Raw genomic sequence first — 18,199 nt, 5'->3', positions numbered from 1 at the left:
ATATTGTGTCTGATATAGCTTAATTTCTCTCAAGATCTCTTGGGACTTTGGTTTGGATCTTAATTTCTTTTCTCCTTCTTTTATCTTTTCCAAGATCTTATCCTTTTTCTCATTTTGGCTTCTCTTCTTTATTGTATTTTGTTGTATCAAAAATCCTTGCATAACAGCTTTACTTGCGTCTCAGATTACTCTTTTTTCAACATCTGTTTTTAAATTTATTTCAAAATAGTCTCTCAATTTTTTTGGGCCTTTTTGTAGACCTCTTCATCTCTGAATAAGGTGTCATTCATCCTCCATCTGAAAGAGCCAGCTGTTGTTAACTTCATCTCCATCTTTACCGCATTATGGTCGGAGCACGTTTTTGGGCAGATTTCCACTTTCTTAATTTTCGGTGCCACTCCACTAGTAACCCATATTTGGTCAATTCTAGTCCATGGTCCATGTCATTTTAGCTTCAGAAAAGAAGGTTCCCTCTCTCTCGAGAGGGTTCTTTGTTCTCCAGATATCAATCAAGTCCATATTTTCAGTCATTTCAAAAAAAGTCTTTGGTAATCTTCCACCCTTAGAAACTACCTGTCTTTGTGCCTTGTCCATATTTGTATTTATATATATATATATATATATAAATTTTTATTAATTTTCCAAAAGTAAAAAAGAAAACAAAGCAAAAACATAAATAAACACAAAAACGACTTCCCCGTACCACCCCTTTTCTGCATTCTTGTTTCAAGATTTTTCAGCAACCCTTTCGTATTAAACTTATTTCTATTTCGTAAATTTAACTTCCATAAGATATTAAAACAACTGTAGTTCTTTATCTCTTATAACCCTGATCCTCTAATTTTCCAAATTACAACAGTTTTTAAGGTAAACTTTAAATTTGTTCCAGTCTTCATCCACCGCCTCTTTCCCCCGGTCTCGGATTCTGCCAGTCATCTCTGCCAGTCCCATATAGTCAATCACCTTCGTCTGCCATTCTTCCAACGTGGGTAGATCTTGTGTCTTCCAATACTTTGCTAGAAGTATTCTTGCTGCTGTTGTGGCATACATAAAAAATGTCCTATCCTTCTTTGGCACCATTTGGCCCACCATACCCAGGAGAAAGGCTTCTGGCTTTTTATTAAAAGTTCTCTTCAGAACTTTTTTAATTTCATTATAGATCATTTCCCAGAAAGCCTTAATCTTCGGGCAGGTCCACCAAAGGTGATAGAAGGTTCCCTCCGTTTCATTACACTTCCAACACTTGTTATTGGGCAAATGATAAATCTTTGCTAACTTAGCCGGAGTCATGTACCACCTATAGATCATTTTCATAATGTTTTCTCTTAAGGCATTACATGCCGTAAATTTAACACCAGTGGTCCATAACTGCTCCCAGTCAGCAAGCTCAATGTCATGCCCTATATCCTGTGCCCATTTAATCATACTAGATTTCACCATTTCATCTTGAGTATTCCATTTCAACAGCAAGTTGTACATTCTTGACAAGTTTTTAGTATTGGGTTCTAACAGTTCTGTTTCTAGTTTTGACTTCTCCACTTGGAAGCCTTTCTTTCTGTCCTGTTTGAATACTTCATTTATCTGTCGATAATGTAACCAATCTCTCACCTTAAACTTCAGTTTCTCGAAACTCTGCAATTTTACTTTTTCACCATCTTGTTCTATCATTTCAAAATATTTAGGCCAATTAGAATCCATATTCAATTTTTTCACCTCTTTTGCCTCCATTGGTGACAGCCACCTAGGGGTTCTGCTTTCCAACAAATCTTTATACCTTATCCAGACATTATACAGAGCTTTCCTTACCATATGGTTCTTAAAGCCTTTGTGCACTTTTACCTTGTCATACCATATATATGCATGCCAACCAAATCTGTTAGCAAACCCTTCAAGATCCAAAATGTCTGTATTCTCGAGGAGCAGCCAGTCTTTCAACCAGCAAAACGCTGCTGATTCATAGTAAAGTCTTAAGTCCGGCAGGGCAAAACCTCCTCTATCTTTTGCGTCTGTTAATGTCTTAAATTTTATTCTTGGCTTTTTGCCCTGCCAAACAAATTTCGATATGTCTTTCTGCCACCTCTTGAAACAGTCCATCTTGTCTATTATTTGTAATGTCTGAAACAGGAATAACATTCTAGGCAATACATTCATTTTGATAACAGCAATTCTGCCTAACAAGGAAAGTTTCAGCCTTGACCATATGTCTAGATCTTTCTTAACTTCTGTCCAACATTTATCGTAATTGTCTTTAAATAAGTTCACATTTTTCGCTGTCAAGTTCACCCCCAAGTACTTCACTTTTTTTGCTATCTCCAAACCTGTTTCATTCTGAAATGTCTCTTTTTCCTCATTTGTTAAGTTTTTCTCCAGCACTTTAGTTTTTTGTTTATTCAATTTAAATCCTGCAACTTGACCAAATATCTCAATCAGTTCTAAAACTCTTTTTGTACTGGTGTTTGGCTGCTGTAGAGTCAAAACTAGATCATCTGCAAATGCCCTCAGTTTATACTCTTTCACTCCGAGCTGAATTCCTTTAACCAACTGGTCCTTTCTAATCATATTTAACAAAACCTCCAGGACCAGTATGAAAAGTAGAGGGGAGATAGGGCATCCCTGTCGTGTTCCTTTCTCTATAGCTATCTCTTCCGTTACCACATTATTCACAATTAGCTTTGCCTTCTGCTCAGAATATATTGCACCTATACCATTTTCAAAACCTTGGCCTACCCCCATCCCTTGGAGATTCTTTTTCATAAAACTCCAGCAAATATTGTCAAAGGCTTTCTCCGCGTCCACAAAGATCAAAACCGCTTTTCTATTAATGTTCATTTCCAGCAGTTCCACAATGTCTATTATGTTCCTCACATTATCAGACATATGTCTTCCCGGGAGAAAGCCAGCTTGGTCCTTATGAATCTCACCTATCAGTACTTTCTTCAGTCTTTTTGCTAAAATGTCTGCAAATATTTTGTAATCCACATTTAGTAATGATATCGGGCGGTAGTTCTTGACCTGATTCTTTTCAGTCTCAGTTTTTGGTATAAGCGAAATAAAAGCCTCTTTCCACGTTTCAGGTGCCTTTTTCCCCTCCAATATTTCATTGCAAACTTCTTTCAATGGTTGCACTAAACATTCTTTCAAAGCTTTATAGTATCTAGCCGTCAAACCATCTGGTCCTGGAGACTTTCCCAATTGCGCTTTTTGAATGGCCTCCTCTATTTCTTGCTCTGTTATTTTCTCATTCAAAGTCCGCTTGCTCTGTTCTGAAATTTTAGGTAGTCCATGATTTTTAAGGAATTCATCTATTTCTTGTTCGTTCGCTGGCCCTTGTGTGTATAATTTCCTAAATAAGCTTTGGAAACAATTACTTATCTCATTTGGCTTGTGAATATTCTTTCCCTCTATCTCCAAACAGGTGACTGTATTCAATTTTTGCCTCTTTTTCAATTGCCATGCAAGAAGCTTCCCACATTTGTCTGCTGACTCGAAAGTCCTTTGTCTCATTTGTTTAATTTTCCATTCTATCTCTTGATTTGTCAGTTCCATATATTGCGTCTGATAATACTTTATTTCTCTCAAAATTTCTTGAGACTTTGGTTTAGACCTCAATTTCTTTTCTCCTTCCTTCATTTTTTCTAAAATTCTTTCTTTCCTTTCATTTTGCTTTTTCCTCTTAATTGAATTCTGTTGTATCAGGAAGCCTCGCATCACGGCTTTGCTCGCGTCCCAGATTGTTCTTTTTTCCACTTCTGTTCTCAGGTTTATCTCAAAGTAATCTTTCAATGTCTTTAGGGCCTTTTTACAGAATTGTTCGTCTCTAAATAGGGAGTCATTCATTCTCCATCTAAAGGATCCAGTTGTTGTCATTTTCATTTCCATCTTTACTGCATTATGGTCGGAGCAGGTTTTTGGGCAGATTTCTACTTTCTTTATCTTTGTAGCCATCACACTAGATACCCAAATTTGGTCGATTCTTGTCCATGTCATTTTAGATTCCGAGAAAAAGGTTCCCTCTCTCTCGAGAGGGTTCTTTGTTCTCCAGATGTCAATCAAATCCATATTTTCCGTCATCTCAAAGAAAGTCTTTGGTAGTCTTCCTTCTTTAGAAATTGTCTGTCTTTGTGCCTTATCCATATTTGTGGAGACCACTCCGTTCATGTCCCCCATCAGTATTATTTTGCAGTCGAGGTAGTCCAATAGGGTTTCATGCAACTTCTTAAAAAATTCAGCCTTCCCATCATTAGGTGCATATATTCCAATTATCAAATATTTTTCTCCCTGAATCTGTACTTCGATTGCCAAATATCTTCCTTCTTCATCCTTAAATTTCATTTTTGGGTCCAATTTTTCTTTTGCATAAATCACTACTCCTCTCTTTTTTACTTTGTCAGAAGATATAAATTCTTGTCCTAATCTTTTGTTCACCAACAGTTTCCTGTGTGCTCTGGTTATATGGGTTTCCTGTAGACATATCAGATCCAGTTGTTCCCTTTTCAAAATATGAAAAACTTGTCGTTTTTTTCTGGGATGGTTCAAACCGTTGCAGTTCCAACTAAGAAGTTGCAGAGACATTTTGTTTATTAGATGTTTGACCCTCCGACTGCTCCAAGCTTTTCTTCCTCTTCAGTTGGCGGTTGTAGTAATCCAAATGATAGGTTTGCAATGTCTGTTAGCCCTCCTCCTTCTGGTGTTGATTCTTGTCCTCCTCTTGCCAGGCCGACCGTACCTTTCTGTAGGTCCTCTAGGTTCCTCTCCAAGAAGTTTTCTTTTTCCTGTACTGATCTTATTCTTCTTTTCTTCCCTTTGTAGTTGAAGGACAACCCCTGTGGAAATTCCCACCTGAAAGGTATAAAGTTCTTCCTCAGCAAATTGGCCTAGTCTCTATAGAAAGTCCTCACTTCCAAGATGTATTTAGGGATGTCCTTAAAGATTTGGACTTGAGTGTTTCCAATTACCAAAGCTTTTTGATAATGAAGGTTCAGTATCTTGTCTCTTTCCTCTTTGGTTCTGAAGGTGATCAGACAATCCCTTGGCTTCGCACTTTGCTTTCTACCAAGTCTGAAAGCAGTTGTTATCTCTACTTCATCCTCCTCCAGATCTTCTTGCCAATTTTCCAAAATTGCCTCTGTGAGAAATTCCCTCAGGTTGTCCTTTTCATTCTCTGGAACCTGTCTTAATTTCAGATTCCGTTCTTTCCGTTGTAGCTCCAGTAAGGAGAGGGCCTCTTCATGCTCATTCACCTTTTTCTCTATCGGTGCAAGTTTTTCCTGTGTCTCCCCGGCAATAGATCTTGCACTCTCTGCAATTTTCTTAGTTTCTGTAGATTCCTGAATCAGTCTATTTATGGATTCTGTATTAGTTGCCACTGACGTGGTGTTCAAGTCCAGTCTTGCTGTGAGTTCTGTCAATTTCTTTGAATTTTCTGTAGATTGCTTTGTTAAGGCCTCTAGGGATTGATTTATTTTAAGCAGTGCCTGTGTCATAGATTCCATTGATGCTGCTGTCGCACTTTCCGGTGCAGGCACTGTATTGCCAGAGATTGAGCCTCTTTTCTTTTGTGTCACTTTAGCTTTAGATCTGGTTCTTATCTCCTCTGCCGTGCCACTCATATCCCAAGGCCGTTCTCACAGGAAAAACTTGCGATGGAAAATCCCACTGTCAGCCAGTTACTTTACAGTTTTTTCCCTCTTAATCCTCCAGAGGGAGCAATTAATAGTGTCCAAGTTGGAGGAAACAAAGAAGCAGAAAGCCGGATGTAAAGAGTCAGAAGTCCGCCATTAAAGTTATTTAAGACTTTTTCTCCAGGTAGATTTAGCTAATCAAATATCTGTAACAAAGTCCCGTTCAAGTCTTAAAACTCGTTCACCATTTAAGGTATAGTCTATATCCACTTCATACCTATTTTAAAGAACAATTTTCCCGGTGTTAACTCCTGGCAGATCGTCCCCAGGGGATCAGGGCAGTGGAAAACTTTGTTTCCTTTGAATTAAGAGTATCTTCACAAGACTGTCTTTTTTCCCCCCCTTCTCCTCCGATCAGGGGGGAAGAGATACTTTTGACAGCTCACGGTTGACAGTTCGCAACTAAGTTTCTTGTAACTGCAGCAGGGTCTTTCGTTGCTTTAAATTTCTGCAGTCCGGGGGGGCAGACTTCCTTATTTTATTCCCTCCCGTTTTCAGCCAGATTTTCAAATTTTAAAGGGTCCCGATTCTTTTTCTGCTCTTACTCACGGGAATTCAGTCCAGATTTTCTTTTCAGGAAGAAATCGGCGCTCTCCACTTATGGCGACGCGGCTTCACTCCGCAGGCTGGGTAGCGACTCTCAGCACCGCGCTCACTCCCGATGCCGCTCCGGAGCCTTTAAAAAGGCTCTTTCACAGTACCGGGGGGCGCAAAGGTGCCCACCGAATCTCCTTGCTCTCAGGCTTCAGCGCCTGAGATTTTAGGGGTCCCCCGCTCGCCGTAGCGGGTAAGACCCGAACTTGCGGAGCAGTCCTTCTCCGGAGCTCGGAGGGAGGACCGCCATTAAGCGCTGGCACCGACCGGAAGTCCATATTTGTAGATACTACTCCATTCATGTCTCCCATCAAAATTAAATTGTAATCCAAATAGTCCAGTAGAGTCTCATGCAGCTTCTTAAAAAATTCCGACTTCCCCTCATTTGGTGCATAAATTCCTAATATCAGAAATTTCTCTCCTTGAACTTGAATTTCAATTGCCAAAAATCTTCCTTGTTCATCTTTAAACATCAATTTCGGGAGTAATTTTTCCTTTGCATAAATCACCACTCCTCTTTTCTTGACTTTGTCAGATGAAATAAATTCTTGTCCTAATCTTTTGTTGATGAGTAGTTTTCTATGCAACCTCGTCACATGTGTTTCTTGCAAACAAATCAAGTCCAATTGTTCTTTTTTCAATATGTGAAAAACATTTTTCCTCTTCCGGGGAAAGATCAAACCGTTACAATTCCAACTTAGAAGCTGCAGAGAAATCATTAAGTTATTTACTTTTCCCTCCTACTGCCCCGGGTAGTTGTTCTTCTTCTGTCGGTAAGTTCAATCCAAATGATAAATTGGCTATATCTGGTATTTCTTCTGCTGATGGGCTTGGTTCTACTCCAACCACTTCTTTCAGAAGATCTTCTTCGTTATCTCGTAGAAATTGATCCTTGTCACTCACTGATTTTATTCTTGTTTTCCTTCCCTTATATTTGAAAGATAGGCCTTGAGGAAATTCCCACCTGAAGGGTATTCTATTCTTTCTCAGTAGGTCAACCAGGTCTTTGTAGTAAGTTCTTACGTCCAAAATATGCTTAGGTATGTCCTTAAAGATCTCCACAAAGGAATTTTCAATTTCCAAAGTTCGTTGATAATGCAGATTCAGTATTTTGTCTCTTTCTTCTTTTGATCTTAAAGTTATCAAGCAGTCCCTTGGCTTCTTTCTGTTTTGTCTTCTGCCCAATCTAAAAGCAGCCACTATCTTAAATTCTTCCTTCTCTAGCTGCTGTTGCCAAAAGTCCAAAAATTTTTTTGTAAGGAAGTCCACCAAATTATCCTTCTCACTTTCAGGCACCGCTCTTATTCTCAAATTTCTCTCTTTTCTTTGCAATTCAAGCATAGACAAAGCCAACTCATGATCTTCTAACTTTTTATAGACTGGTGATATCTTTTCCTGGGTAGCATCTGCAATAGCCTTAGCTTCTTCTGCAATCTTTCGAGTTGTGGCTGATTCTTCTAGAAGTTTTTCGATAGTCTGTGTGTTTGAATTCACCTTCTTCCCCAGTTCATTGACACTTTTCGTGTTCAAATCAAGTTTTGCTGAGACCTCTGCCAGTTGTTTACTAGATTCCGCACCTTGTTTTGTCAAAAATTCCAAAGACTCGTTTATTTTGCATAGAGCTTGTGCCACAGGATCAGATGACATAGTTTTTGCTTTTGTCTGTCCAGCTGCAGCTGTTACTGTGCCTGAAACCGAAGCCCTTCGCTGGTGTGAAGTGTTAATCTTATATTGTTTACCGGATCTAGTAGTTCTGTCATCTGCCATAACACTCTCACATCCAGCCAAGGTCGTTCCCACGCCTGTAGATTGTTTTCAAGTGGAAGTTTCCAATGACTTAGCTATTGAAGTCCAATTTGCAACTGTTTCAACAAAATCCTCTAGGGGGAGAGCTCTCCAAAACTTTTGCAACAGAATGTCTCTTTAAAAAAGTCCCCAACCTCTCCAAAAGGGTCTACTGTAACAGTTCCCAAATTTGTTTCAAAAACTTAACAGTCCAGTAATTCTGTATCTTTCACAAAGTCGAGTTAAATGTCAGTTCAAAAGAATTTCCTTTAACAAAGTGACAGTCCTCTATTCGGCTTCCCTATCCAGGCAGTCCGTTCCCAGGGTTTTAAGACAGCGGATAAAATTTCCCAATAATTCCTTTTCATGCAGGTATATAAAATCCACCTTCCTCCCCCTCTGCTCCTGCATGCAAGAGGGGGGTTTCAGTTCTAATGTCAAGTTTACTCGTTTTCCAAATAGTCCTTCTCAAATTACAGCTTTGCACTTTCTTTGCTTTGAACTTTCTGCAGTCCGGAACGGCAGACTTCCTTATTTTATGCCTTTCCCGTTTCCGGCCAGCTCGTCTTTAAATTGGCTTCAAATCCAAATAGATCTTTAAATCCTACTCACGGGTAGTTATTTTCAGTCCAAATTTCAGGAAGGAATCAGCGCTCTCCGACAATGGCGACGCGGCTTCGCTCCACGGGCTTGGGTGACGACTCTCAGCACCACGCCGCACACCCGCTGCCATTCCGGAGCCTTTAAAAAGGCTCCTTCGCGGTTTGGGGGGGCGCAAAGGTGCCCGCCGAGTCTCCTTGCTCACAGGCTTCCGCGCCTGTGATTTTTGAGGGTCCCCGCTTCGCCGTAGCGGTCAGACCCGAACTCGCGGAGCAGACTCCCTCCGGAGCTCGGAGGGAAATCCGCCATGAATCGCTGGCGCTGACCGGAAGTTGCAAGCAGGGAGCAACCAGGGTGGGGAACTTCTTTCAACAAAATAGCTGCATATCTATCATGAGGAAGCCTTCCAGGGGGCAGATGCCAAAGTAGGCAGAGCAACTTAACTATGTATATGCTAAAGCTACTGGTTGTTATACACACCTCAACCTGAGCATATGGCCTTGGACCAAAGAGGGGGGCCTGGAGGGTTGCATTCTGCCCTGGTCCTGATGTTCCCCAACTCATAGAGATAGGGGGAAAGGTGCACAGTAGACAGTAATTTCTTAAAGGTGAACTATTGAAGGCCCAAATGCAGACAATTCCAACAAGAAAGAAAAGTGGGAGGCATCTAAGGAAACAGGTGTGGCTGCATAAGGAGCTTGCAGATGAGGTGAGATTTAAGAAGGACATACATAAGAAATGGAAGAAAGGGGAAATCACAAAGGAGGTTGTGGATGTAATCTCAGAGCCTCTGTCTATAGTCTTGGAGAACTCTTGGAAAACAGGTGAGGTCCCTGAAGACTGGAGGCGGGCAAATGTTCCCATTTTCAAAAGGGGGGGGGGAAAGACCCAGGTAATTACCAACTGGTGAACTTGATAGCGATATCAGTAAAGGTCCTAAAACAGATAATTAAACAGTCAGTCTGTAAGTACTAAGGAAAGGATGCTGTGATTACTAAGACTCAGTCTGAGTTTCTCAAAAGCAGGTCATGCCAGACTAATCTTTTTTTTTTTTATGGAGTTGCAAGCTTGGTGGATCAGGGGAATGCTGTGGACATAGTGTATCTTGATTTTAGTAAGGCTTTTGACAAATTCCCCCATGATACTTATGAGGGGATGATTAGCTGCTTGTGCTTAAAATTGTGCTCCCTCAGAGTTTGTGCGGCTCCACAAACCTCCGTGTGTGACAGAGCTCCTCAGACATGTCTGCTCTAGTCACTCGTAGAGTCTGACAGTGGCTGCCTGCGGAAGCGCTTCCAGCAAAGAAGCTCCTTAACGGAAACGCGTCTCCTGGACTCACGACGTGGCAGCTTCCGGCGAAGCATGGGTCTCCCTACGGTTGCTTCTGACACCTCCCCGCTGTTTTCGCTGGACGTGTCTCTCACCCCTTCCTCTCCCCTGCTAGTTCCTGCCTTGGCTGCTGCGTCTCTCTCAGCATTACTGAGATCCTCCTCCAGAGACCCCTCGCTCCCCCTGCTGGTCCCTGCTTTAGCTGCTGACTCTCTCCCAGCCTCTGGGAGCCCTACCACCTCCCTTTCCTCTGATGTCAGTTCCCTGACATCCACCTCCCCTCCAGGGCCCCCTTCCCCCCCGCCCCTACTCTCTCCTCTGGGCGGTGAGGAGCTAAAACCCCGAAAAGAATCCTCTTCATCTTCAGACGTCTCGAACATTTCCCTCCATCGGTCTTCGTTCCGGCTCGCTGAATCCTCCTCCGCCTCGGAATCAGAGAACCCCTCCAACTCTTCTTCTTCATCGGTGGTGGCAAAGTATTCCCTCCGGAACCTCGCCACTGGCTGAGGTTTACGAGGGAATCTCTGATGAAAAGTTTCTATCAAAACCTCGTCATCTACATCCTCTGCCATGACCCAGGTGTTTTCCGACTCCGGCTCCCCTTCCCACATTACCAAATACTCTACTTGATCTCCCTTCCACCTGGAATCGAGAATCTCCGCTACATGGTAGCTGTGTTCCTTTTCCTCCATAGCTGGTCCCCTATTGACCCTCCCTTCTCTGTCCCCTTTATACGGTGACAGCAACGACCTGTGGAACACTGGGTGCAGCTTCATGTGGTTCGGTAACCGGAGTCTGAAAGCCACTGGGTTGACCTGCTGCGTGACTTCAAATGGGCCCAGCCTTTTGGGTCTCAACTTCTTACAACCCCCTTTGAATGGTAACCCTTGGGTGGACAGCCACACCTGGTCCCCCACCCTAATGCTTTCCCCTTCCCTTCTGTTTTTGTCTGCCTGCCTCTTATATTCCTCCTTAGCCCTGTTTAAGTTAAGTTGGAGCTGGCGATGGATCGCTTCCATTTCTTCAACGAACTGTTCTGCAGCTGGAACGCTCCAGTTCTCCCCTTCCCCCCCTGGGAAGGCTCGGGGATGACACCCGTGATTAGCCAAAAAGGGGCTCATCCCCGTGGACACGTTCTCTGCATTGTTGTAGGCAAATTCTGCCAACGCCAGCTTCTCCACCCAATCATTCTCTCTGTCATTCACATAACACCTCAAATATTGCTGGAGGACACCATTAGCTCTTTCCGCCTGCCCGTTGGTTTCTGGATGACGGGCAGTTGAGAAATTCACCTCTACATGCAATAAGCTCATGAGCTTCCTCCAGAACCTGGAAGTAAATTGTTTCCCTCGGTCAGAAACCACCCTCAAGGGGGCGCCATGCAGCCTAAACACATTTTCCACAAACAATTTAGCGGTTTCTTCCGCTGTGACCGCATGTGAGCAGGCTATAAAGTGGGCCATCTTGGTTAACAGGTCTACCACAACCATGATGGCTGTTTTCCCTCTGGACCTTGGCAGATCAGTCATGAAATCTATTGCCACTGCTTCCCATGGTCTTTCAGGCGTGGGTAGTGGTTCTAATAAACCTGCCGGTGCCCGCCTCTCCCCCTTGGCTCGTTGGCATTGGTCACACCCTCTCACATACTCCCGCACATCTTCCCTGACCTTGGGCCACCAGAATTCCCTGGTAACCAGCCACATGGTTTTGTGTTGCCCAAAATGCCCTGCTGTGGGGCTATCGTGCAGTTGCTTGAGTACCTTTTCCCTCAATTCCCCTTCAGGTATATATAACGCTCCCTTGTAGTACAACGCCCCGTTTCTCTCCTCAAAACCCCCGGGTTTGTCTCCCTCCCTCCTGAGACCCCTGAGTTTGTCCTGGGCGTATTCATCCTGCACCGTTCCCTCTACCAGTTCCCTTTGCCCCACCAATGCCGCCCCACACACCCAGCGGTCCTCTGGAATGACATGGGTCTCTTCGGGTGCTCCCTCCCCCTCCAAATATTCAGGTTTGCGTGAGAGAGCGTCCGCCCTAACGTTCTCTGGGCCTGGCACGTAACAAATCTCAAAGTTAAATTTGGAGAACTCCTGGGCCCATCTCAACTGCCGTTGGTTGAGCACTCGCGCAGTTCTCCAATACTCTAGATTCTTATGGTCCGTGCACACTTGCACCTTATGTTGTGCACCAATTAGCAGGTGCCTCCATCTCCGGAAAGCCTCATGAATCGCAAGAAGTTCCCGGTCGTACACCGTGTAGTTCCTCTCGGATTTGTTCAGCTTTCGCGAAAAGAAGGCACACGGTCGCCACTCTGACTCCTCCTTCCCCGGCTGCAGAAGAAGCACCGCCCCTATGGCTCTGTCAGATGCGTCTGTTTCGACCCTCAGCTTTTTTTGTAAATCCACATGCAGAAGTTGTTCTTCAGAGGCGAAGGCCCTTTTCAGTTCCTCAAACGCTCGCTCCGCCTCCGCCGTCCAAACAAACTTCTTTTTACTGCTGAGACAGTCCGTGATGGGCGCCGTCAGGTGGGCGAAGTTTCGGATGAACTTACGATAAAAGTTTCCAAACCCTAGGAACCTCTGCACATCCTTCTTGGTTTTGGGTGTTTTCCATTCCAGCACTGCTTGAACCTTGCCGGGGTCCATGGCCAACCCCTTGTCTGACAAGCGGTACCCCAAGAATTCCACCTCCTTGGTATGAAACTGACACTTCTCCAGTTTCACCCACAGCCTGTTGGCTTGCAGCCTGCTCAACACTTCTCTGACGTCTCTCACATGTTGCTCCTCATTCTCCGAATACACCAACACATCATCTAGGAAGGCCACGCAATTCTTGTAGAGCAAAGGCCCCAGTACGTGGTTCATGAACGATTGAAAACACGCGGAGCCTGTTTGTAATCCAAAAGGCATCACGAGGTATTCAAATGCCCCCAAAGGGGTGAACATGGTGGTTTTCCATTCATCCCCTTTCCTTATACGTATCAGGTTGTACGCCCCCCTTAGGTCCAGCTTTGTAAAAATCTTTCCCTTCCGCACCCTGGTCAAAATATCATCAATCCTGGGCATAGGAAAAGCCGCCGGCTCTGTCACTGCATTTAACCGCCTGAAATCACATACAAGTCTCGGCTTGTCCGTGTGCTTTTTATCCACAAAAAACACTGGGCTACCCCCCGCTGCCTTGGACTCTCTGATGAAGCCTCTCTTCAGGTTCTTGTCAATGAACTCTCGCAACTCCTGCATTTCCCTGTCTGACATGGCATACAACTTGCCTACAGGAAGCTGTGCTCCAGGGAGTAAATTGATCTGGCAATCAAAGGGCCTATGCGGGGGTAGTTGGTCAGCTTCCTTCTCGCTGAACACGTCGCTGAGATCTGCATACTGTGGTGGCACCTTCACCTTCTCCATTACTTCAGTCCCTGCCAGGGTGGCTTGGGCCCCTGCTGAACCCTTTTCCCCCCTGCAGTGTTCTAAGCAATGTGCTGAACCGAAGGAAACCACTCTTTGATGCCAGCCCACCAGCGGATCATGTAGGGCTAGCCAGCTCATTCCCAAAATAATGGGAGCGCCTCCCAAGGTGGCCACATTAAACGCTATCAGTTCTGTGTGCCTTGCCACCCTCATTATCATTGGGACGGTCTGCAAGCTGACTCCTCCTCCCAACAGTTCCCTGCCATCGATCGTGGTCACCTGAAGGGGGTTGCTTAAAGGGACCGTCTGTATCTGGTGTTCAGCAGCAAACTCCTTGCTCATGAAATTGCAGGAGCTGCCTGAGTCCAACAGCGCCTTTATTTTTAGGGGGTGTCCATTTTGCAGCTCTAGCGACACTTCAATCACTAGAGCAGGTCGAGGAGCTTCTGGCACGGGCACTTTCACTGCTCTTTGGCCTGGCTGCAGTGCCCTGACTGTGGCAACCAGGCGTTGGCTTTTACCTGCTCCGTTTCTCCCTGCTCTCCCCCCTCAACAGCTCCCACCATCCCTTGCCATTCCTTCCTCTGGGGGCAGACTCTGGCAAAGTGGCCTGGCTGTTGGCAGAGATAGCATTTCTGGGCTCCTTTTCCCTCCTTCTTAGCCCCCTCACTGGGCTTTGAAACTGCGCGCGCGCGCGCTGTTCCGATTTCCATCGGCTCTGCCGGCGGGAAAGCTGGCTCAGGAATGTCTGGAATGCGGAACTCCTTCCAACGTTCCCCTCTCCCTTCCCGCCTCTCCAAGGCTCTTGCCTCCTGGCGCGCTCCAATGGTCAGCGCAGATTTAGTCAGCTGATCCATAGACACCGCCCTGGGGCTCCGGGACAGCTCGTCTTTCACAGCCGAAGAAAGACCTTCTTCAAATAGCATCTGAATGGGTGCCGCCGATAAATCCCACCCCAATCTGTGAATCAGCATGGTAAATTCAGTCCAGTACTCACGGACAGATCGGCTTCCCTGCTTGCAAGCCATTAGCTGTCTGCGCACCACCCCTTCCTCAATATCGCTGGAAAACATGATATCCATTGCACGAAAGAACTTCATAGTGTCCTTTAGGATGTCATTGTGCGTTGCCATCAGGGGTCGAACCCAGTCCCGCGCCCCCTTCTCAAGATGCCCAATTACGAAAGCAACTCGCGATTCCTCATCAGGGAACTCATCAAACTGCGCATTAAGGGCATATTGCATCTCTGTCCTAAAGGCATGGTAATCCTTGGGGTCCCCCCCAAACTTCTGCACCAATCCTGGTACCTTTCTGGGGCACTGCGTGGTTCTCCCCTTCTTGTCTGCATCCTGAGCCCTTCTTTCCTCGAGCCTCGCCGTCTGCAGCGCAAGTTGGACCTCCAATGCTCGGTATCTTTCTTCCAAGCTTGGACCAGCTCCACCCCCTGCTCCTCCGGCTCCTGCTCCGGCTGGGTCGCTCATGATGCTTTCTCCTGCACAGGCAGCGTACAGAGACTGTCAGACTGCTATGAGGGGATGATTAGCTGCTTGTGCTTAAAATTGTGCTCCCTCAGAGTTTGTGCGGCTCCACAAACCTCCGTGTGTGACAGAGCTCCTCAGACATGTCTGCTCTAGTCACTCGTAGAGTCTGACAGTGGCTGCCTGCGGAAGCGCTTCCAGCAAAGAAGCTCCTTAACGGAAACGCGTCTCCTGGACTCACGACGTGGCAGCTTCCGGCGAAGCATGGGTCTCCCTACGGTTGCTTCTGACACCTCCCCGCTGTTTTCGCTGGACGTGTCTCTCACCCCTTCCTCTCCCCTGCTAGTTCCTGCCTTGGCTGCTGCGTCTCTCTCAGCATTACTGAGATCCTCCTCCAGAGACCCCTCGCTCCCCCTGCTGGTCCCTGCTTTAGCTGCTGACTCTCTCCCAGCCTCTGGGAGCCCTACCACCTCCCTTTCCTCTGATGTCAGTTCCCTGACAATACTCTTGCGGAGAAGCTAGTAAAATGTGGGTACGACGAGGTAACTGTTAGGTGGATTTGCTGGCTGGCTGACCAAACCCAAAGAGTACAGTGGTACCTCGGGTTAAGAGCTTAATTTGTTCCTGAGGTCCGTTCTTAACGTGAAACTGTTCTTAACCTGAGGTACCACATTAGCTAATGGGGCCTCCTGCTGCTGCCGCGCTGCCGGAACATGATTTCTGTTCTCATCCTGAAGCAAAGTTCTTAACTTCGCGGGGTGGTGAATGCTTCTCTCTGTGAGGGAGCCTTCCCAGACCTGCTGAAAGAGGCAGTTATTAAACCACTTCTTAAAAAAAATCTTTAGATGCGGCCAATATGGCCAACTATCGCCCAGTCTCAAATCTGCCATTCTCGGGCAAGGTGATTGAGCGCATGGTTGCTGAACAACTCCAGGCACGCCTGGAGGATGCGGACCATTTGGATCCCTTCCAGTCGGGATTCAGGCCTCATCACGGGACTGAAACTGCCTTGGTCGCACTGGTCGATGATCTCCGGCAGGCTAGGGACAAAGTTGAGAGCTGTTTCCTAGTTCTGCTGGATCTCTCAGCGGCTTTTGACACCATTGACCATAACATCCTTCTGGACCGTCTAGAGGAGCTGGGGGCACTGTTATACAGTGCTTCCGCTCCTTCCTTCTGGGCCGTGTTCAGAATGTGGTGGTGGGGGATGAGTGTTCAGACCCCTGGGCTCTCACTTGTGGGGTGCCTCAGGGTTCTGTCCTCTCCCCCATGCTTTTCAACATCTACATGCAGCCGCTGGGAGAGATCATCAGGAGATTTGGGCTGGGTGTCCATCAATATGTGGATGATACCCAGCTCTACCTCTCTTTCAAATCGGAACCAGTAAAGGCGGTGAAGGTCCTGTGTGAGTGTCTGGAGACGGTTGGAGGATGGATGGCAGCTAACAGATTGAGGTTGAATCCTGGCAAGACAGAAATACTGTTTTTTGGGGAACAGGAGGCGGGCTGGTGTGGAGGACTCCCTGGTCCTGAATGGTTTAACTGTGCCCCTGAAGGACCAGGTGCACAGCCTAGGAGTCATTTTGGACTCACAGCTGTCCATGGAGGCACAGGTCAATTCTGTGTCCAGGCCAGCTGTTTACCAGCTGCATCTGGTACGCAGGCTAAGACCCTACCTGCCCGCAGACTGTCTTTGCCAGAGTGGTGCATGCTCTAGTTATCTCCCGCTTGGACTACTGCAACTCGCTCTACGTGGGGCTACCTTTGAAGGTGACCCGGAAACTGCAATTAATCCAGAATGCGACAGCTAGACTGGTGACTGGGAGTGGCCGCCGGGACCACATAACACCGGTTCTGAGAGATCTGCATTGGCTCCCAGTACATTTCCGAGCACAATTCAAAGTGTTGGTGCTGACCTTTAAAGCCCTAAACGGCCTCGGTCCAGTATACCTGAAGGAGCGTCTCCATCCCCATCGTTCAGCCTGGACACTGAGATCCAGCGCCGAGGGCCTTCTGGTGGTTCCCTCATTGCGACAAGTGAGGTTACAGGGAACCAGGCAGAGGGCCTTCTCGGTAGTGGCGCCTGCCCTGTGGAACGCCCTCCCACCAGATGTCAAAGAGAACAACTACCAGACTTTTAGAAGACATCTGAAGGCAGGCAGCCCTGTTTAGGGAAGCTTTTAATGTTTGATGCATTACTGTATTTTAATATTGTGTTGGAAGCCGCCCAGAGTGGCTGTGGAAACCCAGCCAGATGGGCAGGGTATTAATAAATTATTGTTATTGTTATTGTTATTGTTATTGTTATTGTTATTGTTATTGTTATTGTTATTGTTATTGTTATTGTTATTGTTATTGTTATTACCTGAGGTACTATTTCTGGGTTAGTGGAGTCTGTAACCTGAAGTGTCTGTAACCTGAAGCGTCTGTAACCCAAGGTACCACTGTACTCAGTAATGGTTCCTTGTCATTCTGGGGAAAAGTGAGGAATGTGGTGCCACAGGGGTCTGTTCTGGGCCTGTTGTTGTTCAACATATTTTTAAATGACTTGGATGAAGGAATTGAGGGGATGCTTATCAAATTTGCAGATGACACTAAACTGGGAGGGGTAGCTAATGCCACAAAAGACAGAATCAAAATTCAAAATGACCTTAACAGGTTGGAGAACTGGGTGCAAGCTAGAAAAATCAATTTAAAATAGGGGCAAATGCAAGGTTCTGCACTTGGGCAGGAAGAACAAGCTGCAGAAATGTAAGATGGGGGACATCTGGTCTTATTAGACCATAGATTTAAGATGAGTCAACAGTATGATGTAGCAGCAAAAAAGCTAATGCTATTCTCAGCTGAATCAACGTAAGTCTAGTGTCCAGATCAAGAGAAGTAAAATTACCACTCTATTCTGTCTTGGTCAGACTACACCTGGAATCCTGTGTCCAGTTCTGTGTGCCACAATTTAGGAAGGATATTGACATACTGGAATGTGTGCAGAGGAGGGCAACTAGGATGATCAAGAGTGTGGAAACAGCCTTGTGAGGAGCAGGATATGTTGAAAAGAGGAGACTAAGAGGAGATATGATAGCCACTTTCAAATATCTCAAGGACTGTCACATGGAAGAAGAAACAAGCTTGTTTTCTCCTGCTCTGGAGCGCAGAGTTCAAGTTACAAGAAAGGAGATTCCAATCAAACACCAGGAAGAACTTTCTGACAGTAAGAACTGTTGAGCAGTGGAACAGACTCCCTTGGGATTCAGGCCTGAAAATGTTAGAAAGGAATGCCATGACATGAACACATACGGATAATAATTATTTTTTTAATTGTTCAGGAAGGC

The sequence above is a fragment of the Podarcis vaucheri genome (assembly GCF_965113315.1).
Source record: "Podarcis vaucheri genome assembly, chromosome: W".
Taxonomy (NCBI): Eukaryota; Metazoa; Chordata; class Lepidosauria; order Squamata; family Lacertidae; genus Podarcis; species Podarcis vaucheri.
The sequence above is the reverse complement of the archived record's forward strand: the minus strand, read 5'-3'. Positions refer to the sequence as shown.